Source organism: Pan troglodytes, chromosome 11, assembly GCF_028858775.2.
Source record: "Pan troglodytes isolate AG18354 chromosome 11, NHGRI_mPanTro3-v2.0_pri, whole genome shotgun sequence".
Classification (NCBI taxonomy): Eukaryota; Metazoa; Chordata; class Mammalia; order Primates; family Hominidae; genus Pan; species Pan troglodytes.
The window spans coordinates 70,382,192-70,399,156 of record NC_072409.2 but is presented as its reverse complement, the minus strand read 5'-3'; the positions used below and the strand labels follow the sequence as shown (position 1 = coordinate 70,399,156).

Sequence of the window (16,965 nt, the reverse complement as noted above, 5' to 3'; positions counted from 1 at the left end):
GTTCATGGGCTAAGACTTTAATGAGGAAGGACCTGAGTTAATGTAATAGTTTTCTGATTGTTATAACAGCAACTTAAAGGAAATGAAAACAGACTTTTTGCTAACAGGGTCAGAGATTGAGTTATTTTCTCTAGCTATCCCTAATATAAACCAATTTCTAGCACTGCAATTTAGGAAGCCAAGCAAGGGTTTTTAAAATTGGAACGTCACCATCATTTCACCTTTAGAAGCAGGCTAGTGAGAGCTAACCAATAGCCTCATATCAAAATAGTCTGAGAAAACTCTGCATCCACACACTTCCATTGCTTTTTCCCAAAGATGGCACAACAATTAAAAATCCTAAAATGCAAAATGTAAAAGGAAGCTTCATCATTGACAAATGGTAGAAATATCGGCCCACCGCCTTGGAACCCCTTCTGAAGCAAACCCAGTAGAGAAAAGCAATCAGTACCAACTGGAGAACCTATGCAGTTCCCATCTCCTCAGTCCTCTATGGGAGCACTTCGTTAAATGTTTCTAATAACATAAAGCCTGAATTTGCATTCCTCCTATATAAGAGCTTGAAATCAATTTATCGTCAGGCAACAGTGATAGTATTTGTCCCTTATATCCTCCGGAAAATAGTTAATATATAAAAAATGTTGATAACTTCTATTTTTAATGGAAAGATTTAATAAATATAATTTCATGTACATGGAGGAAGAAGGACTATGAATTCCAAGGCAGTCCAGGCCTGTCAGGAGCAGCATCACTTCTAATCCTGCCCAAGCAGACAACGTGATTGTATATCCTCATTAATGCTATAATTGGTATCTGGAATCTGTTCAAAAATGCCGATTTACTTTGTAACAGAGGATTATGGCTGAATTTGGAGTTCTTTATGGTCTGCAGATGCTTGTGAAATTCAAATATAAAAACTGTCAGTTAAACATCTCATGAAAAGCCGTACCTTATACTAATCCAAAGGAACATGAACAAGTGCTTGAGGGGATGAAAACCCACAATGTGTTTCAGTAGCTAACCACTTACAGAAACATTAACATTCCTGGACAGGGTTGCTCACTGAGTTTCTAAAGTAACTTAGGAGCTATCAGGATTCAGTTCTTAACAGACTTCAACACAGTAGGGGGAAAATTGTCAGTCACAAGCCTCCAGTATTTATGAATTATTAATGTTGGCTTTCTGGGTATTTTTTTTTCCAGTTTTGCTTTTGTGTGCGTGTTCAGCTGAGTAATTCAATAGACTGATGGAGACATGAATAGATATGCTAACTAGCACCAGGGTTAACCTTTAAAGTTCGTTAAAGCTGTCAGCTTTCAATGAAATATTTTCACGTTCCTTTTTTTTTTCTGTGAACTGGAATATAAACATTATTTGTACACTGGGATCAGAGGTGCTTAGGAGAAAAGGAGACTGCACCCTGGCATCAATTTTTTTTTTAACCAAGACACCACTAATGGATTCATCAAGAAAGGCATCTTTAAAAACATTTCTCATTTACAAATCATGCCACCAGAATATATTCACAGCCTACCTTTATTACAGTATTTTTCAACTGAAAAAAAAAAAAGTGATGGCACGTCCCTATTGCTACAAAAACACTGGAAAAAAGGGATAAGATTTAGAGACGAAATATGGAAAGCTAAGCAGTGTGCTACATCAGTGTGTGGGTTGCAAAAGGAACAAAAAGTACATCTTACGATTGTGGTAAAGATGACATATAAAGCTGGTAACCACCTTTTGTCTAAACAGAGATTCTTTGGAAAAACAGGGAAATAAGGAGGCTCCTAATTAAACCAATTATGAAGTTTTCAAAATCTTCAAGGATTTTGTATCTACATATACTTGCTAAACAAACCTAAATAATAAAACTCATAATAGAAACCTTCCTGCTTCACAATCTTTCCTGCTACTCTTTAACCATAAAGTACGTTACTGTCTCTTGCTATGGAATCATCTGTCGCCTGACACACACCTGGGCTATTCCACTGCCATGTCTAATGGCTGCACATTTCTAAGTCCTCCTTTCATCTCAATCTCTATCAAAACAAGAAATAAGCCAATGTGAAATGAAAGAGGAAGACATGCTGCTTTTGAAAGTCTTTAACTGCCCACCAGTTTGCAACAATTCCATTATTAAAGATACAGAATAAGAAAGCTGCCCATTCTTGATGTGTAACAATAAAGATGTAATAAACCTAATAACTCAACCTTATTCTAAAGGGAGCTCTATTCTTCAATTTTTTTTTCCATCACATTCCTTTGAGGTCAGCAAGACAGATAAGAGAATGGTTTGATCAGCTTCATAAAAGTAAAGAAAAAAATTGAAGCGAAGAAAATTTGGATTACTTGCCATCGTCCCAATGCTCTTAGAAATACTTCAGCTTAACCCTTTAATCCTTTATCAGATCAAGGACAACTAGCCCCACATCTAATTTTCAAAGTAATTTTTGTCTCCCAATAGATGCTCCAAATTAGGGGCCCTGAAATATGGCCCAGACTCCATCTCTTCTTTCTCAGTATCTATGCCTTTAGAACTGCTCTCTCTCACCAGGATTGAAAAAAAAAAAGAGCTCTTGGAGTTTATTATTTATTCTTCCTCCTTTCCTTCAAAACAATTTTTTCTCTTTTCTGATATCTATCTTTTATTATTATTTATAATATAGAAGCATATATCAGAGACAGTATTTTAAATTATTAATGCACTTTATTTGTTTTGCATTTCCAAGTACATGTCCTAGAGCATCCATATGCTTGGGGAGATGTGTTGGGGAAAGAAAAATAAAAATAAAGACTGATGTAATATTCAGCATCTGACATATGAAATAGGATATAACAGAAAGTCAATAAGCTTAAGAGCCATGCATTTTTTAGAGAGAAAGGATTTCCCAAGTGCTTTTATTTACTCTTTTAGGACATCAACAGCCAATCCTGAAGGACCCACGGCCATTGAGTTCTTCTTAGAGCTAAGAAAATTTTATTTCCCCCCAAGAAGGCAATGGCAGGAAAGCTCTTGCTCAACTGTAGGAAAACAAAATGCAGGTAAAGAAAAATAAAAGATTCCCCATTTCTGGCTTGGGGAATTACAGAGAGCAGAAAGGGAAGAAAGAAATGAAGATTCAAATGTTCAGTCTTGGGTCTCCTGATTTTCCCCTCAGACTTTTGCCCAGAGGGTGATTTGTGCTGAATAAGCAAAGAAATCTCAAAGAAAGGTGGGCTCTTGCCCCTTCTTCTCCATTTGGGATTGAAGGAGGAGATGACTATGAGGAAGGCCTCACACCAACATAAAGCCACTCAGCCCAACTAAGAAAGCAACCCATGTGGCTAAACAGAGGGTGATCTGGGTTAAAACTTCTCCTTCTCCCTGAAGGCCCGTGGGTTGTGGGTATCTGAGTTGAGAGTCAGCCACACTCACATGGAGCCTGCTGTCCTGGGCAAGATGACACCACAGGGGAAGGTGGAACTGAGCAGACTGGTCCGAGGGCTGGGTGGGAGGCATGGTAGAGAACACTCGAGAGCCAGAAAAGGACAGGGACCCCTCCAACCCACTAACATGGAGACACCTCATATACCCAGGTGCCATCCTGGAAAGCAAAATAAGGAGAGACAGAACCTAAGTAAATCTACCTAATAGGAGTGCAACACGACCTAAAGAAACAGCTTCAATGTTTTCATCAGACCAAATTGGGTACTGTATTACATTTTCCCCACTCTCCAGAAGAGTTTCAGAATTAGCTCCTCAGGTGATTCTTCTGCACATTGAGTTTTAAGTTTAAGAACCATTACCCAACTTTCTAGCTATCATTGCAAAAATAAAAACTATGTGAATCTCTGGATTAATTGATCATGAGAAGAGCAGATATTCTTGGTACTTGAGTTAGAAATTTCTCCCCAGGGCCCTCCTGGCAAAAATCCCATGCAATGGTCTTAGTAGTTACCTTTCAGGAGACACAGAAATGGGCTTCTTGAGGTTCTTCTAGAATGTTCTTTGCTCAATGCCGAGGACACCTCAACAAAAAGCAATTTGTTATAGATAAGCTAATGCCGAAATAACACTTGAAAGCTGAGGGATTCAGCTTCATGATTGAGCTTGGTAGAGAGGTAAGCTTTCAAATAGCTGGTGGAATTGATGAAACAAATACACTTTAACCAAACTTCCCTTCATAAAGGTTGTTTCAGCTTGATTTTTGCTAAATGGTGGGTGGGCCCGAAGCTAAAAGGGTGTTCATTATGGGGCTAGTTTATGTCACTTTTTAAATAGGCAAGTATCTAGGCAGACAATACAGATTAGTTTGATATCTTTTTATAAAAATGGAGTCACTTAGTAAGAGCTAACAATGCTGTATAAGTTTGGTAGGGCTGACTTAACAAAGTACCAGAGACTGGGTAACTTAATGAACAAAAATTTATTTTCTCACAATTCTGGGGCCTGGAAGTCTGAGAACAAGGTGTCAGCAGGGTTCATTTCATTGGAACCCCTCTTCTTGGCTTGTGGATGGCCTTCTCCTTCCTTTTTACTTGGCCTTCCCTCGGTATACGTCTGTGTCCTAATCTCCTATACAGAAAGTGGTCATATTGCATCAAGGCCCACTCATAAGACCTCATTTTACCTTAATTATCTCTTTAATTGTCCTATCTCCAAATACCGTCACATTCTGAGATACTGGAGATTAGGACTTCAGCATATCAATTTTAGGGGACACAGTTCAGCACAAAACAAATGTCTAAATAGGAGATCATATGGCTAACCGTAGAGATAGGTTCAGGAGTGAACACATTCCTCAAAGTCACACCACCAAGATTCTGTTTCTCTGGGGAAAATGAGGTTCTCTTCATCCATGGGGATTATCGGCTATGGGAATATAGCCAGGAGTCGGTCAAATGCCCATTCCTGTGCCTAAGGTGGGCTTGAGCCCCTCCATCTGAAACACATGAACTGTGTGGGGAGGTATGGCACACAGTCAAGCATGTTCATGGCACAAAGTTACCAGCAGAATGTTCAGATGGGTGAATGAAGCTAGGATCTGCTCCAATCTCCAAGCCAGGTGCCCCAATCTAGGGCATCTGCCTGGAGGGATCATCCCTTATAAATTCATAGAGAATCACTGTATGCATTAACAACCCTGGTATTCTTGTCAGGAGGTTAGGGATGTTTGCTAGGCAGGCAAAACTACCAGAGGTCCACTACTCCTTTCCAGAATGCTTCCATCCCAGTCCCATACTCTTTTCTACCTTTTCTTATATGCACTTTCTATGTTTTCTATGGGCCCCGGGTACATAAACTTTGGTTCACTAATTGCACATATGTAAGGTTCTATGTTAAACTCTCCAGAGCTCTTGTGTCTGGAATTGTGTCCCATGTTCCCAGGCCCATGGGGTCATTCCCCATTAAGCCTGAGGCTACTCCCGTCATCACTCTCACATCTTTCACATCTCATACATCTCTCACATGCAAGCTCCCTATACTAAAGAGTCTTTCAATCTCCACCCCAATCCTATCCCTCAGTGCCTGAGGAGGCCTAGCTGCTATGTGCATCTACCTTTCAGGTTCAATGTGTGTGCTTGTCTGTATGTGTATGAATACTTTTTCTTTTTTTCCTTATTACAACAGAATTTGATTAAAGAAGTAGAACTGGTATGAGTGGTCTCAGATAAGGAATTTCTTGTAGTGGTTACACTGTAGGTAATAGTGGGAGCTGAAGAAGCAATCTGTGCAATTTCCATAGGTCAGCCAGGTTGCAGTAGGGCAGGAAGCTGGATGAAAAGAAGAGCAAGAACAAACTGGAATATGGGAGATCACACTGGAACTTGCATCTGCTTTGCACCACTTCCAACCATGTTGCCACGGACGATCTGCAGGACGAGCTGCACCCTTCATTAAGGAGCAACACGCATATGGGACCCAGAGTTCACAGAACCTGAAGGAGTAGCTCTGGTGGGAGGTGCAGGTGGATGGGTGTGGGTGCTGCCCCACAACAACGAGGTGAGCTTGCAGAAGAGTTACAGTGTGCATGAGCTGCCTCCGTGCCTGGCATCCTGTGCCAACCTTCCAAAAATAACAAGATGGCTGTGGCTTGGCTTTGGCCTTCCAAAACTTGTGTGAATTTTTCTAGTGGCCAACTTTAACCGAGTACCAAATAGGAAAGAGTATCCTGGGACATGTAGTTCCAGGTAGCTATGCTCACACAATACAAGTCAACAGACTTAATACATCTAAAATTATTAATTCACTTATAAAGCCATTGTCCACTTTTTAAACTGCACTATACTTAAGTCCATATTAAGACTCGTCTAAGAGGCTAGGCATTGTGGCTCACGCCTGTAATCCCAGCACCTTTGGGAGGCTGAGGCAGGCGGATCACAAGGTCAGGAGATCGAGACCACCCTGGCAAACATGGAGAAACCCCGTGTCTACTAAAAATACAAAAATTAGCTGAGTGTGGTGGCATGTGCCTGTAATACCATCTACTAGGGAGGCTGAGGCACGAGAATCACTTGAACCCAGGAGGCAGTGGTTGCAGTGAGCCAAGATCACGCCACTGCACTCCAGCCTGGGGACAGAGTGAGACTCCATCTCAAAAAAAAAAAAAAAAGACTCTTCTAAGAAAGATGCACCCCACATTAAACTGTATAAACCATGGCTGATAATTAAATATAGGCCAATATCTTCAGCAGGAAATGACCATGGAAAGATTATGTTGAAAGATAGTCATTGCTGAGCCTTAATATGTCATATTTTGTGCATTTGCCACAGTTTATATAATGATTTTACATAAATTATTACTCAAGCATCCAGTTCTCCCCCAGGTTCTGTAGGGTGCAAGCCCTGCTGACCCAATATGTAACAATATGTAATACCTCACAGGGCTCTGAGTCCTACTCTCTTGGGTCTCCCATCAGTTTCATTTTACTAAAAGTTTTGGAAACCTTAAAAGGTCAAATTGAAGCTTTTTCCGCATTGTAAGTCACCAACAGTGGAGATTCCTAATATGTAAATATAGGGGATTGATTAAGTATATTTTCATTTCATCCATATAATGGAGAACTATTTTGCTATTACAGCTGATATTGTAGAAAAGCATATTTAATTACTCAGTACTATGTTAATTAAAATGAAGCAAGTTACATAAGAAGATAGTCTCATTTTTGGAATCCATAGCCCATATATGTGATAGAATTGTCCACATGGAGCTAGGCCAACTCTAGGTGCTTGGCTGTAATATTTGTTGCTGGCAGCAGGGATTCATATGAAGGAGAGACATTAAGTACATATAGGATATGAACTAACTTAGGAACTTGGTTTGTCTTTTATCCTTCCACTCTATTTGGCTTTAGAAACTTCAAGTGCTGCAAGATGCGTAAAGTTTATCTGGATTATCTTGTCATTTGGAGCACTCAAGTGTCTGCTTCAATATGCCTTCGAATCACGAGTGCCAAATGAGAGCGATACTTTGTGCTTCTCACATAAGCTTCTTACCAAGGATCCCAAAGCACCAGCAAAATGTTAGTTTTGCCTCCCATTGCTTCTCTGAAGAAACTCAGGAAAACGCCTGGGGCAATTTGACTCATAAAACTTACCAATTAATCCAAAGATAAACTGTCAAGGGCATGCTTTTACAAATAGATGTGGTTATTCCCAGAGTCCATTCTCCCAAAAGATGTGAATCCCACAGAGTTATAAAAAGGATATGGAAATTAATAAAACCTGGATCCTCAGCCTAACGAGTACAGATATACATAGAAGAATATTACGTGTATCTGAAAAAATACCAAACTTCTTGGCCTCCTATGGAACACACAGGACTTTTTTTTTCTTTCTGCATCTTTGTGCTGGCCTTTCAACTTTTAAAATCAAATAACGATCCGTTACTATGTAAACTAATCATAGGAATGCAATCAGAGATAAAACATTTTTTTAAATATAGGTCTGTAGTCATGTGATGCTGATTTACATTGGCTTTAGTGATTCTGGATGGAAGCTACTCTTTTTAGCCCCCATCTTGCTTTTACCAGCATAAGGCATCCACATGGTACACGTCTTACCCAAGCTGGTCCCATAATCAGTGTCAGCAACTGACACAAAGACCTTGGTCTCCTCACCTCGCTTCATACTCCTATATACCAAACTATTTTTCTATTATTTTAATTCCAACATTATGATGAGGTCGCACAGGTCTCATAACTATAAACTTATTTTATGTCAAAATCCAGGATGTTTTGAAAGAATGAATCATCTTCATTAATAGGCCAATATTTTAAAGCCTATAAATGTGGTAATTCCTGAAATGTATCTATTTTTGGTTGATTTTGGCTTCCATGAAAAAATTTTCTTTCAATGTTTCTTTATTCATATGCACAATTTTAAGAGCCTAGGAGTTCTAAAAAGCCAAGAGTTACTAACTGTTCTCTGGACGTGGTTAAGAGACCTAGCCACTAATTTAGTGAAATAAGTTATAATAGGATTTATACATACATGAATGAATGTGAATCATATTTTAAAAACTGGGATTTTTGCCCCCGAGAATGTGGAATTTTTGGTTTTATTTTTATACCACACATTTAACTTTGAAATAAATAGGTTGCTACATACCATAGTAATTGTGGATGGACAGGGGTCACCAGGAAACAATAAAACTGTCAACACAAACTAATGACAACTGAGCACAGGGTAGCAAATAGGACATGAGTGTTTTATGAGAAAAGGTCAGGAGGTTCAAGTCACGGGGAAGAAAGATGGGTTGTGCCATCCAAACCGAATGCACTTTACAAGTTAATTAGGCTTCTAGAACTTGTTCCAGATGGCAAAGAAATAGCGTGGGAGACGGATATACACCAGCAATAGAGGAGTCAGGGATGAAACACAAAGCAAAGTCTGGTATTGAGACTGGGGAACAGGTAGAAAATTAGGAACAGAAGAAGACAGAGATATGGGACTTGGGACAGTAAGGAGAGATCAGGGCAACATAAAGCCAGAGGTGAGGGGCTGAGCAATCCCATGGAGGATCATGAAGTGGGAAAATAACAGTGGCCTCAGGGCAAGGCATGTAGCTACAGGGCATGCAGTCAGCAGTCTTCACTGGCTCTTTTTTTTTTTAGATAGACAGGGTCTCACTCCATCACCCAGGCTGGAATGCAGTGGCATAATTATGGTTCATTGTAGCCTCAACCTCCCAGGCTCAGGTGATCCTCCCACCTAGGCCTCCTGAGTAGCTGGGACTATAGGCACAGGTCACCAGGCCGACCTCATTTTTGTATTCTTGGTAGAGGCAGGATTTCGCCATGTTGCCCAGGCTGGTCTCTGACCCCTCAGTTCAAGTGATCCGCCCACCTCGGCCTCCCAAAGTGCTGAGATTACAGGTATGAACCACCATGCCCAGCCTCCACCAGCTCTTTATGACCACGTAGGACAGATGTAGACAACAGCTAAACCTCAGAACCAGATGTGGTGCTGTGCAGCAGGATTTCCAAGCTAAACTAAGAGATGTTGAGTCAAAAATGATGCATGTATGTTCTCTCTGTGTCTCAACCTGCTGACCCTCAAACACTTACTGTAAATTTTTTAAGGATCTCATGAAGTCAAATTAGTTACATACCAACACACACACACACTCACACACAAAATCCCAAATATTTATTATAACAATATGCATCCCATACACGCTAAATTATAAAATGATCAATTGCAAACATTTCTAAACCATGTGCTGTGACTTGTCACTGCAGTGTGAGGTGGGGCTGGGACTAGGGTGAGATGAGCAAGACACTCACCTCAGGCACAAAATTTAAGGGAGCATCAAAAATCTCAGGGACGGAGAGATAACATTTTCATGAAATATTTTTAAAAGATTAAAATTAATTTTTCCATGATGGGCAAAATATCAACATTTTGATATCTATTTTTCAAAAAGATTTTAGAGTCTCCATAAATTTTTCATTCAAGAGTCAAGTGCCTCACTGAACTTACCCTGGAGTGAAGTGTTTGATAATAGGATAGGGCATGCTTAACAGTCCTCAGTCTTTCTTAGTCTCTCTTTCTGTGAAGCCTCCAGCATTTCTGCAAAGCTGCAACAGTTGTAGGGGCAGACTTTACACAGTCTTAGGTGCAAGAGTCCCCTCCAAACTCCAGTCCTCTGCTGCTCTGAGTCCCACCGATCTAATGCCCTTGTTCTAGAGATAGAGCTGACATTATAAGAGTCATGCTGGCTTCACGTTACCTAAGTCCTGTGTTTTCCCACAGGACCAGAAGTTCCAAGGCAACTGAGACCCTCTATCTTCACTTTCATGATATCGCACATACATGTTCCCAATAAACATTTGTTAAGGAAATGAGGAACTCTTCCTTAGATCATACTCAGAGGTGAACCAAATCAGAGACAAAGCACTCACAAAATAAAAGAAAAAGGTAATGGCAGTTGACAAAATGAATTCGCAGAGTTGCTTAAACTATGATTTAAAGAATTTAGATTTAGAAAGATCCCAGTGGCTTAAAAAACAAATCAGCAAATGCATGTGTGACACATGTGTCTAGAGCAGGAGCGCTTTGCCTGAGGTCCAGTACAAAAATGGCTTTGAAAGGACAGAATCCTTGAAATTGATTGCAAACTGTATGTACACATTTGAGAGCAGACAAGGGATTGAAGGCTCATGTATTTTTCAAAGTTTTCTTCATATTTGGTGAAAAATCACTGTGCTAAAAATTATTATAAATGGCAACACTCATCCCAGATGGGGCTCAGTAAAACTTTTTCTATAAAAGTACTACTAATTATGGTACATTCAAGGTGAACCTGGTGGGCTTTTCACCCATCTGTGGAAGTTTTTAGGGGCTCCAGTGATACTGCTCTTTAAGTTCTGTTACTACCATGAGGACCAAGAACACCTCTCTCCATAAGTGTTCTCAAGTCAATTATTCAGCATGTGCTTGACAGCCTGGAGCTCTGCCCGAGACAGATAGAAAAATCACATAGAGTATCCCAATATTAAAGCACTTTACAAGCAGCCCTCACCTCTGGTCATTCGGCAACTTCACCAGCATTAGGGGGAGAAAATGCCTGTGTGTGGCCTCTGACTGTGTTTCTTTACCTGTTAGTGCTTTCTCCTCCTCACTCTGCTATCCCCTTTGCCCCTGAAATTCCTGCCCACCAAGTGCTACAAATGTTCATAAGTACAGAAAACTTAATAATTCTAAGGATTGGCAGGAAACTTTGAATCATCTAACCCAGAGGTTTCCACACAGAACAAGGGGATTAGAGGAATGTCAAAGGGGTCAGGTTTTATTTCCCACCCTCACTCCTGCCTCCTCTCACATACACAGCAGTATTTGTGTTCTATGTAATATTTAATTGGGAAAAAAATAGTTTCAATTATAAAGGATACACTCATTTTGCAGAGGAAGAGGCAGCATTCAGCCATTCTACAACTCAGGACTCTTTTGGTAGCAATGAGAGGAATGCAAGTCAAACTGCCTTGAGGGGAAAAAGTGGAGGGATTCACTAGCTTATTAATGAAAACTACAGGGCCCCCAAGAATCACTGGCTTCAGGCAAGGCTGGATCGGGGACTCACAAAGGGTTCTTAGTACTGATCTCTCTCCCTCTTGTGGTTCAGTTTTCTCTGCATTGGCTTCATTCTTGGTCTGACCCTTCTTTGTGGTTCCAAGACAGCTGAAGCAAGCCCCAGACCTTCATCCTCTCACCTTAGCAGCTTCAGCAAACAGAGATCCTACCTGCACAACAGTTCCAGATTAAGTCCTGAAATGGAATCTCATTGTCCAGGGCTCTGTCATATGTGCATTCTTGAACCAATCATTGTGGGCATGGAACATACTGATTGGCCAGACCTGAGTAACATGCCCACTGGAGCTGGAGCTGAAGATCAGCTGCATCTGAACTGTGAGAAATAAATGTGAAGGGTGAGTGTTTTCTCAGAGTAAAGTCAGGGTACGGTTAGCAAAGACTATGAAACTGAGTGGTTTGAATAAACAAGTATACAAGAACTGGACCACACGGCAAATGGGAAGGCTGAGTGATATGCCCAAAGTCAAATATAATTCAGGAGTGACAGAAACAAGACAAAACCCTGTATTTCTTTATTTCCAATCCAGGTGAGTATATGAGTTTGTTAGAACTGCCATAACAAAGTACTACAGGCTGTGTGGCTTAAACAACAGAAATTTATTTTCCCACAGTTCTGGAGGCCATATATCTGACAAGATGGTATTGGCAGGGCCGGTTTCTTCAGGAGCCTCTCTCCTTGGCTTGTAGACAGCCATCTTATCCCTGTGTCTTCACATGGTCTTCCCTCTATGTCTCTGTCCTAATTTCTTCTTAGATGGACACCAGTCACACTGGATTAGAGCCCAAACATACGGCCTAATTTTAACTTAATCACCTCTTTAAAGGTCCTATCTTCAAATATGGTCACATTCTGAAGAACTAGGAGACTTCAGCATATGAATTTGAGAGGAACACAATTCAACACATAATGGTGGATTTTATTACACCAAGAGGGTAGTTTACGTAAATGAGTAAACATAAACACACAGAAGGAGGCCATGCACACAGATAAGGGTACGAATGCATACACTGCCCTGGCAATATGTGCACGGAGGAACATACATGTGCCATCCCGATACCTCGGTGCATACACATACCCCAAAGATAACCATAATGAGTCAACTGCCATTTTCCCTCCCAAATTTCACAAATTAAAGATTTTATAAACCCAACTTGCAACAAATCTAACATTTTTTCTAAGTAAACTACTTTACAAAGTAGCAAGTTCTTATATTAAATTTTTATTAAATAAGATAAATTTTTATACCATTTATACAAATGTCAGTTTCAACATTATCTTTTTCACACTCCTTATGCACAGGGCAATAAGGAATGGAAAGTACAGAGATTAATTTAGGTAACAATTACCATAATTCACAATTGCATTAGCGCCTATTAAGGTTCATTGTTCTGTGGAAATTTTAATGATACATTCCTGAGTGAATAAAAGCAGAAGATGATTGGAAATAAAATTGTTTCTATGTATGCTGACAGGACTGCTGAGTGTAATTATACATTTTGGAGGCGACCTGTTTGGAGTTTACTCCATAATTTTATGTAAATGTTAAATAACTTCACGTGTTCTTCCTCCCAGGTTAAACGCTAATTTGTGTTATTTCAACAAGGGGAGTGCTTCGGGGTTATTAACAGACTTACTCTGCCGATGAAGCCAAAGTAGCTCCACATTCTTTGAAACGATAGAGCTATTTTTTAATTTTTCTTCATTTTACATCTTATTAGTGCGCTGGCAAACTTTTAGTTCTGAAAACAGCTCCCCATTCTTAAAATTGGTAGCAAAAACCCCAAAAGTGAGAATTTTTTCTCTTAAATACAATCAAGCTCATTCACCATGCTGGTTTGCACTGACTGCTTCCATCCAAAAGAAAACAGATAGATAGAAGACCTTGAAATATTCTTCGGTACAACAATTTTAATATATGTAGATACAGATGGCTCAGTATGTCTCCCAGTTCCTAGAGACTAAAACGAAGCCAGCACATAGTAGGTGTTCTTAAGTATGCATTGACTATATGTAGGAAACCCCCCCATCTTTCCAAACCCTCATTAAACAAATGAGAGTTAAGCCTGCTGAAGCATAGTAGACCTGCTTTGTTTCTGCAGAAATGTTCACCCTTATTACCCACATGTATATTTCCCCAAGTCAACAAGGAACCAGAAAAGGCATAAATGGAGAAGGAAGAGGACAGAAAAAACAACACATCCATTTAAGAGAGATGAAAAACTAATTATAATTTCTTCTAAAGTTTCATTATCACATTGTCACTAAAATTTCATTATCATTATCATCAGTGCATTGTAGAAATTGCACTGATGCCTTTTCCAACATTATGTGTAAACATAAGTATATTGTTCAACATTGGGATAATCTAGACTATGTTTTTTTTTATTTGTTTGCACAATTTTTAGTCTCACAAATCTCTGGAGATCAATATCCTACACTTCACTATTGCTTGGTCATATCAAATTATTTTTCTTTCAGATATCTGTCAAATACCTAAGGTGTCAGTGAGAGAATGTTGATTTTTCTATCAGTATAACAGTTTGTCAGGTCAAAGCCCCACTTTGAAAAACATTCCCCAAATAGAATATCATCATGAATGTCATCATCAAAATCACAATCAACAAACATTAACTGACTTCCTCCATGAGGCAAAGGCTTTATTCCAAAAGGAGCTTAAGTCTAGTTGGTAGAAACCATAAGCCATAGTAGGTCTATAGTTGTCCAAATTGCATAGGTTGTTGCCTAAATTGCATTTAAGTTCTCTACGTGCATTCTACTTTCCTTTGTGAGATCCTATTTCTCCAGTATCGCCTTCTCTGTTCTTTCTATTCCAAATGTGCTTATGCCTCCTGTTCTACTAATGCAAAACATGTTTCATAGATAGTTTCCTCTATCTCAAGTTTTGCCAACTTTATCCCAGTTTCACAAACACATATACAGAGATGTCACATGTAGTGATAACATGGCCTAGAGTAAGATAAAACATAAGCCAATAGTGGATAAATTTTAAAACAAGGCACTATTTTGGTGATTCAGATAACAGATGTCAACTCAGAATATATAGTGACACATATCAGGAGGCAACTGCTGCTGAGAATTTAGAAACTACAAATAACTATTGAATCATTTCCCAAACAACTCACCATGCTAAGGGAAAAATCAAAAATAGAAGTACATTCAGTACTTCAGTTTGTCTCCAAAGTTAGGGGTATTGATATATTTTTATTCTTAAACACTCTTTTACTAATAAGAGTTAAGTCTATACTTCCTCGCTACAAGAACTAAGTGTCCTTGTCAATATCTGTCTTCTTAAACAGTTATATTTTCCAATAAAGTACTTAAATTCTTGAAAATGTAATGTCAAGTTATTTTTTAATATATCTGTCTTTCTCACTAGAACCAAGCTGAATGGCAGCAGGAACTGTCTCTATCTTATTTATCACTGTATCTTCAGGACTAGAAGAGTCTCTGGCACAGAGCAGTTGCTTGATAATTTTTTTTGAAAGAGTAACTGAAGTGTGTGTGGTATTTGGTGGCAAGAGGGTTACTTAGATATCTGATCACCTGCAGGCATCTGGAATCACCAGCCTATAGAAGGCAGAGGTCTGGGGGATCAAGTAGTGATACCTTAGAATATTTTGGTAGAAATAAGGACCATAATGGGATTGGTTAGTTGCTTCTAAGTAAAATAGAGAACTTAGGGAAAGAAAACAATGAAGTCGGAGCTTTGAATTCCCAGCTCAAGGTCTGCATAAGGGAGCAGAATGCTTCAATGAGTACCTTCTTTGCTCCTGTAGACATAGGGCCAAGATTTCTGAAAAACAAATTCAAAGTCTGATCTTTCTGGTGGCTGAATTACAAGGCAAATTGAATTCATGTTGAACTTGGTACACTGACTAAGAGTGAGACTCTCTCTAACAATTAAAAGGGGACATATGGACAAATTCCAGTGAAGCTGGAGACCATGAATCTCTAAATTCTTCAGAGCCCCTTTTGCAGATGAAAACCCTTCCTCCAAGATTAAAGTTAGTATTCCTTTGCCTAAAGATTGTAATAACTTCTTTCAAGGTAATTGTCTTGCAAAGGATTGCCAACCTTCCTGAAAACCCTCAGTGCCTCTTGTTTCTACATTTGTAACCAGATTCAAGTCTCACCAGGCCCCAGAGTGTGAGTTACAAAGTGTGAACCATGAGAGGATGCAAGTTACATCTAAATATTGCAAGAGTTTATCAATTTATATAGACAGAAACCCGAGGAACATGCATGGAAATGGATCCTAAGGGTCTGATCAGGAGGAAAGGAATATAATATTGGACAAGGATGAAATCTTGATACAGAAACGTTAAGCCAAGATTCTGGATTCAATGTGTCCATTTGAGTGGCTCTAAGAGTTTGCTTGGTTAATTGACTAAAATCTGGTAGCCTAGACTAAATCCAGGTGAAATGCCAGAACTCCACTGGTATGTTGCAGAAGGTCTACAGGGCCCAGGGAAATTGAAACGCTAGAGTAGATTTCTCATTGAAGAACCACTCACCTACCCGCTAAACTACATCCAAGAAGAGTCCAAAAGACCCTTTACCAAGGCAGTGAGAAATATAATTGTAAAGGGAGTCACAGCATCCTGAAAGGGATCCTCAGTGAAGCTCTTCTCTGTACACCAGTAATGACAGTTAGAACAGTTGCAACAGAACTAAAGCTCCCAGAATCCAACTGGATGCTGGGTTGCAGGGTGGTTAGAGCTATAGGCAGTGAGCTGAGGCAGGAATCAGATGGCTTTACCCATGGAGATTTTTGTTGCTGGCTAATTTGCTATATATTCTTAGAACTGGTTTGATTAAGAAAAAAAGCTGTTGGTGTAGTGACTGGAAGTCTAACAACAATCAGATCCACAATAGATATCTGCAGCCCTGAAACCAATTTTCAGGCTTGAATTTCTTTTACTTTTCTTCTTTCTTTCTTATTGTGTGTCTCCAAGTCCTGAGTCTACTGGGGTTATGTAGAAAAAAAGTTTTAAACATTTTTTTGGGAAATAATTGCAAAGTTACAGCTAAATTATAAGAAAAAAAGAAGAGTTCTATACCTTTTTACCCAGGTTCTCAAATGTTTAACATTTTATCAGATTTGTTTTCTATATATACATATAAGTATCAATACTTTTCCTTAAGCTTTGAGAATAAGTTGCATACAACATGGTCCTTTACTTCTCTAAGTACTTCAGAGTATATTCATTCACAAAGTAGATACTCCAGTACGTACAGAGTTTATCAACGTGAACAAATTTAACATTACTAAAGAAGTTTTATTGAATCTTCTTTCTGCATGACAATTCTGTCAATTTACCCAGTAATGTCCTTTATAGCACTGTCTTCCCTGGAGTACTGGTCTACC

At 39.3% G+C, this 16,965-nt stretch overlaps 1 long non-coding RNA gene across 1 annotated transcript; it reads right to left on the bottom strand.

Moving 5' to 3' along the window:
- Window positions 1-4,387: 4,387 nt before the first annotated feature.
- Window positions 4,388-16,269, bottom strand: LOC107976688 (uncharacterized). Its single transcript, XR_001720814.4, has 4 exons — window positions 16,116-16,269; window positions 11,725-11,888; window positions 9,965-10,062; window positions 4,388-4,555 (listed from the first exon to the last, which is right to left on the bottom strand). It is a non-coding gene; the product is annotated as an uncharacterized LOC107976688 (long non-coding RNA).
- Between the last annotated feature and the right edge of the window lie 696 nt (window positions 16,270-16,965).